Below are 7,245 nucleotides of genomic sequence, written 5' to 3'. Positions count from 1 at the left end.
GAGGGGCCAAAGCTAGGCCTATGCTGCCCCCTGGTGCCTGAACTGATTTCCAGAACCAGCTCCTCCCCCTCCATCCCTTGCTACCCCGCAGGTCTGTGCATGAGTGCACGTGTGTGTGGACCCAGCCAGGCAGCAGAGGGTTTGAACACAGCAAAATATAGCAGTTAAGAGACTGGACTGTGGATACAGGCTGCTTGGGTTCAAATCCTGCTAATGCTGCTAACCACACAACCCTGGGCAATTTACTCTGTGATTCATTCTCGTCATCTGTAAAATGGAGCAAGTAGGTCTTAACCCATAATGTGAGAATAAAATGCAGTAATACATCTGAAGGCTTAAGAACAATGCCTGACACACAGTAACTGTCAGGCACTATTTTTATGGTTCATAATAAACCAGGTATGAGGAAAGGAGAAGGGTCTCCATCCTACATAGAACTCTCCAGATTTGGGGGTCATATTACTGCCAAAAGGATCCTATTGAGGGTGTATGTGCATATGTGTTTGCTGTGTCTGCAGGACAGTGAATGGAAGAGAAGGGAGAGCAAGGGTGGAGGTGGCAGGCAGGGACTCTGTCCACTGGCTTGTCCAACAAGCCATGCTAGGATCAAGGTGTGTGCACATACGTGTTCACGGCACGCGTGCTTTGTATGTGCTCCCGGGTGCCCACTCTGCCTGCAGACACCCACAGACAGTAGGTGAAGCCAGGTTTCACCATCTAAGGGTGTCAGAGCTACAAGTCCCCAAAGACTTGGAGAGGAGGAGGGAAAAGAGTAAATGTGGTCTCTGACTTTGGCTCCTTTTAGGGGGTAGGAAGGCGAGGAGCAAGTACTGGTAGAAAAATAGTATTTATTACTCCCTCTCTAACTGATTATACCAATGGGAACACTGTGATGTAAGGGGAAAAATCAGAATTTAGAGGCAAATCTGGCTTGGGTCTGACTCCATTTAGGAGGTTCACAATCAGGTGTCAATCCCTCAAATGAGAATAATAGTTACACCTACTTCAACAGAATCTAGGCTGGGGTAAAGTGCCTAGAGTTTGAAATTTAAGGAGATACTCATCTTCAGATTGTACAATTGCAGGGTCTGTCAGACCTTCATTAATGACATCTGCACCTGCATGACTGTGAGGGTGACTGTATCACCCTCCCCTGGACCTTGCTATCCCATCGAGTGGTGGTAAAGATTGCACAAGAGAGGCTCACGCCTGTAATCCCAGCACTTTGGGAGGCTGAGGCAGGCAGATCACAAGGTCAGGAGATTGAGACCATCCTGGCCAACATGGTGAAACCCCGTCTCTACTAAAAATACAAAAAATTAGCCAGGCGTGGTGGCAGGTACCTGTAGTCCCAGCTACTCAGGAGGCTGAGGCAGGGAAATCACTTGAACCTGGAAGGCAGAGATTGTAGTGAGCCGAGATCAAGCCACTGCACTCCAGCCTGGTGACAGAACAAGACTCCGTCACACACACACACACACACACACACACACACACACACAAAAGATTGCACAAGAGAAAACATAAGGAAAAAATAACTTTATGTCTGTGTACTGCCGGTTACAACCCAATAATGAGTCACAAAATCAATTTGGTGAGTGTAACAGTTTGCTAGGGCTGCTGTAACAAAGTACTACATATTGTATGACTTAAACAACAGAATTCTCTCAAGATGCTGGAGGCTAGAAGTCCAAGATCAAGGTTGACATGAGCAGGGTTGATTGATTCCTTCTCAGGGATGTGAAGGAAGGCTCTGTTCCAGGCCTCCCTTCTTGGCTTGTAGATGGCCATTTTCACGTTCACACAGTGTTCTCTTTGTATGCAAGTCACTCTCCAAGTTTCCCCTTTTTTCAAGGATACCAGTCATATTGCATTAGACCCCACCCTAATGGCCTCATTTTAACTTAATTACCTCTGTAAAGACCCTATAAGGGGGTCCTTCAAAATAAGGTCACATCCTGAGGTACTTGGGATAAGGACTTCAAGAGAATTTTTGAGGAACACAACTCAGCCCATAACAGCATCTTGACCAGGCACAATGGCTCACACCTGTAATCTCAATACTCTGGGACGCTGAGGCAGGAGGATTGCTGGAGGCCAGGAGTTCGAGACCAGCCTGGGCAACATAGCAAGATCCCATCTCTACGAAAAAAATTTAAAACAAAATTAAAAAAAAAAAACATTAAAAAATACAGTGTCTTGACCTTCACTCTTTAAAACTGAAGTAAAGGCCAGGCGCAGAGGCTCATGCCTGTAATCCTAGCACTTTAGGAGGCCGAGGTGGGTGGATCACCTGAGATTAGGAGTCTGAGACCAGCCTGGCCAACATGGTGAAGCCCTGTCTCTACTAAAAAAATACAAAAAAATTAGCCCGGCACAGTGGCATGTGCCTGTAATCCCAGCTACCCGGGAGGCTGAGGCAGGAAAATCACTGGAACCCAGGAGGCAGAGGCTGTAGTGAGCTGAGATCACACCCCTGCACTCCAGCCTGGGCAACAGAGCAAGACTCCATCTCAAAAAATAAAAAATAAAAATAAAAAAGTGAATAAAATTAAAAAATAAAACTGAAGTAGAATAGAACAGTACAGAAAATATTAGAAGGCATCATGCGAAGTAAGGATAAGTATTGTTTAATTAAACTGTTGTTTCAGCTTTATATATGTATCTGAATTCTTTTTTTTTATTTGAGATGGAGTCTCCCTCTGTCACCCAGGCTGGAGTACAGTGGCGGGATCTCGGCTCACTGCAACTTCTGCCTCCTGGGTTCAAGCAATTCTCCTGTCTCAGCTTCCCCAGTAGCTGGGACTACAGGCACACGCCACGACACCCAGCTAATTTTTGTATTTTTAGTAGAGACACCATATTGGTCAGGCTGCTCTCAAACTCTTGGCCTCAGGTGATCCACCCACCTCGGCCTCCCAAAGTGCTGGGATTACAGCCATGAGCCACCACTCCCAGCCCTATATGTATCTGAATTCTAAGTCATGATAAAACATACTTTTTAGTGCTGGTTGTGGGGAAAAAAAAAAAAAAGCACAGCCATGCATGGTGGCTCACGCCTGTAATCCCAGCACTTTGGGAGGCCAAGGTGGGCAGATCACCTGAGGTAAGGAGTTCGAGATCAGCTTGGCCAACATGGTGAAACCCCGTCTCTAAAAATACAAAAATTAGCCAGGTGTGGTGGCACTGCCCTGTAGTCCCAGCTACTTGGGAGGCTGAGGCACGAGCATTGCTTAAACCCAGGAGGTGGAGGTTACAGTGAGCCAGGATCACACCACTGCACTCCAGCGACAGAGTGAGGGTCTGTCTCAAAAATAATAATAATAATAATAGTAATAGAAGCACAATTTGGATACTGGTGGCCACTACATATTCCTTTGTATTGCTTTTTAATTATTTTGTGGGTACATCTTTCTTCCTCAACAATAACACAAGTTCAAGGAGGGCAAGGACTCATATCATACTGTACACACTGCAGCAGCTAGAAAAAACAACATGCATTCTTGCTGGTAAAGATACCAAGGGCTGCAATTAACTGAGTGTCTCCCATGTACTTGGTGCTGGGCTAAATGTTTTACACCTACTCTCCTGTGTAAGGACTAAACTGATTGATGGATTGATTGCTGGAGCTCAGTACATTTCACAGACAAGACAGTTCAAGAACACTGAATAGTGGACTGTGATTTGTGGAGGATGAGGGAAAGGAGGAGGAGGTCACAAAAGAATTGTGGGAAGCTGCTGAGGACCCCTAGCCAGCTCTATTTCCCAGGCCTTCACTATTCTCCCCAAGTTTCCATCCATCTTCATACCAACTCATCATTTAATTAGGAAACACCTGTGCTCAAGGCCCCTCCCTTCTGCCTCTTCAGGCATTTGTTCCATTTATTATCGCCTTCATTCCCCAAATCTCCACCCTCCTGCTCTGTAGTTATGACAGCTCTATACTTCAGCATAAAGCATGTTTGAATCCTTCTCTCTCTCCTCTCTCTCTCTCTCATAGAACAGGGTCTCAATATGTTGTCCAGGCTCTCGAACTCCTGAACTCAAGTGATCCTCCTGCCTCGACCTCCCAAAGTTTTGGGATTACAGGCGTGAGCCACCGTGCCCAGCCTGAAATGAATCTTGAAGGGACATAAGAATTATTCAGGCAAAGAACAAGAAGAGCAATAAAGCAGGAAGAAGGTCTAGCATATGCAAAGGCATGGATACCTGTGGGAGCATCGTACCTTCTGGGAACGGGTAGTAGTGGGCAATGGGGAGCATTAGAAGATTTAGACAGGTGAGTCATATGATAAGATTTAGTAGAGGGATCAGCCTAGCTGCAATGTGGAGGATGGATTTAAAAGATAAGTCCTGAAGCCAGGAGATCCATTCAGAAAGTTAATAACAACAGAGAGGGAGACAATACAGTTGAAGAGCAGAGGTGAAGCACTGTGGAATGGAGACTGGTTAGGAAGAAAAGTGAAGACACGAGGGGTCAGTGTCAAAGGAAAGAAAGGCAAGAAACTGGAAGTCTCAACAGACTTAAAGACCAGGCTTCCCGGGGGCAAGGGAAAGAAAGAGCTGTAAGGCTAAGATGTTGTGATCAGAATCTAGGGAGTGAGATTTCAGTCCAGCTCTCCTGCAAGGGTGTGGTAAAGGTGGTGGCTATGAGAGTGAGTGGCTACAGCAACACAGAGGTAAGTCATTGGAGTCAAAGAGAACAAGGAACCAAGAGGCCAGGGTGTTGGCTGGACTACCTGCCTGAGCACTGAAACCATCTGGGTTTGTGGAAAACTTGAGGTGGACAGGAAGACAGTCAGCTGCTAAAGTCTTCACAGAAGGCCAGGTGTGGTGGCTCATGCCTGTAATCCCAGCAATCCGGGAGGCTGAGGTGGGCAGATTGCTTGAGACCAGGAGTTTGAGACCAGCCTGGGCAACATGGTGAAATGCTGTCTCTAGAAAAAATACAAAAATTAGCCTGGTGTGGTGGTTCGTGCCTGTAGTTCCAGCCACTGGGGAGGCTGAGGTGGGAGGATCCCTGAGCCCAGGATGTCAAGGCTGCAGTGAGCCATAATTGCACCACAGCACTCTAGCCTGGGCAACAGAGTGACAGCCTGTCTCAAAAAAATAAAAATAAAATAAAATAAACAAAGCCTTCACGGAGTAAAGTGACCAGGACATCAGTGGGTAACAGCAAAAATAATAACTAACACTTAGTGGGGCTTTATGTGTTACTTCAATTCTTACTCTAAAATTGAAGCACTGTACTTTTTATCCTACAATAATACTATGAGCTAGAACTATGTGCCCAATACAGTAGCTGCTAACCACTTGTGGCTATTTCAATTTTAAAATTCAATGCCTCTGACGTATCAGCCATATTTCAAATGTGCAATAGCTATGTATGACTTATGGCTACTATATTAAAACAGACACGGGGCATTTCCATCATCACAGAAAATTCTATTGGATAGTGCTGATAACCCTCATTTTACAAATGAGGAAACTGTGGCATGGAAAACTCAGCAACTTGCTCAAGGCTAAGGTGAGAGAGCTGGGATTCAAATCCAGTTAGTTTGGCACCGGAAATGTTGCCCTTAAGCCCTATGTTGCACATCCCAATGGAAGGTGAAATAGCTGGCTCTTAAAGGAAGAGGAATTTGATATGACTACTGAGGCAAGCACTGGCAGTGCCTATTCAGCAGCCAAGCTTTTCTCCCTTGCTAGCAAAGTCTGGATTTCGCACAGGTGTCCCCCTCGTATGTATTCACGGGATGAATCTAACTGGCCTAGTCAATCACAGTATTTCTATTCCCTTGGCTAGTGACCCAATCCTGGCCAATAGGACTTAGGGGGCTTCTGGGAAAGGTTTTGTTCTTCTTCAGTGCCATGTTCACTTTTAGGATTGGAATAGCTGCAACCACGTTGCAACTGGGAGGGGAGATACCACCAATCAATGAGGATAAAGTATGAGTGTGAAGAAGTGGAAAACCCTTGATGAATCAACCAGCCCTGGACCTGCTATAAAACTCCTCATTGTTGAGCCTGCTTTAATTGGGTCTTCCATTGCTTGCTGCTAAATGCAACCCTAACTAAGACCATGGTGAAGCCATATGGCCATAGGAAATGGAGACTCCAGGGTGGGCTGCCTGCCCGTCCTCCCACTACCACCCGCCCTACACACTTGAGAGAATAAGTGATACCTCATTAAAGGAAGAATGTTCTCAAGGAAGGATCAGGTTCCAGACAAGCCAAGAGGGGTCAGGATAATGTGAGCCAGGGGTGGCTCCAGGCTTCAAGAAAGGAGAGGGGTAGAGACCAGTATAACAGTGTTAGGAAGAGGAAGGACTGGACTTAGTGGAGAAGGATGGATGCCAATCAAGGCCTGCCAAGGATGACAGGATGTGAGCAATGGTGGAGTCAGCTGATCTCAAGGCTTCAAACGGAGCCCTCAGGCTGTCACAGGCTTACTGTGGCCAACGGACCTTTACTTCACAGAAGGACGAGTTAGCCATCCTGGTGAGTGGGCAAAGTCAAGCAGCTCTGGATGGAGTCAGCTGTGGTCAGGACTGTGCCTCTGCAAGGAAATCTCAGCTCTCTTATTACCGTCTTGCCTCTCTCCCTTCCCCTGTGCAGCCAAGCATCTTGGGAAAGTTATTCATATTCAGTCTTCTCTTCCTTACTTCCTCGTTACACTGCCGGCTGGCTGCTGCCCCCACCAATCATGAAACTGTCCTGGCCCATGTCACATACACCCTCCTAAGGGCCTTGAATGATGGCACATTCCTGTCTTTCTCTTGCTGGGCCTTTCGGCAGTACTCAACACTGTTAGCCATTCTTGAGTAAGTTCTCCCCCAACTACTTTTCATGATTCCTTTCTCGGTCTTCGACCTACCTCTCTGCGTCCTCCCTCTCAGTCTCCTGTCTTCCCGGGATACTCTTTCTGTGTGATCTCATCCACATCTGAGGCTCCACAGCCTGGGCAAAGGCTATGTAGTATGGTGATTAAAACCTTGGCTGCTGGCAGACCACCTGTGTTCAAATCTCTGCCCTACCAGGTGGTTGCTTTGTAACACCCAAACTTCTATCAAGATGTGGATCATGGCCGGGCGCAGTGGCTCATGCCTGTAATCCCAGCACTTTGGGAGGCCAAGGCAGGTAGATCACGAGGTCAGGAGATCGAGACCATGGTGAAACCCCGTCTCTACTAAAAATATACAAAAAATTAGCCGGGTGCGGTGGCGGGCGCCTGTAGTCCCAGCT

Source organism: Hylobates moloch, unplaced genomic scaffold, assembly GCF_009828535.3.
Source record: "Hylobates moloch isolate HMO894 unplaced genomic scaffold, HMol_V3 SCAFFOLD_13, whole genome shotgun sequence".
NCBI classification, from domain to species: Eukaryota; Metazoa; Chordata; class Mammalia; order Primates; family Hylobatidae; genus Hylobates; species Hylobates moloch.
Note: the sequence above shows the minus strand (reverse complement) of the source record.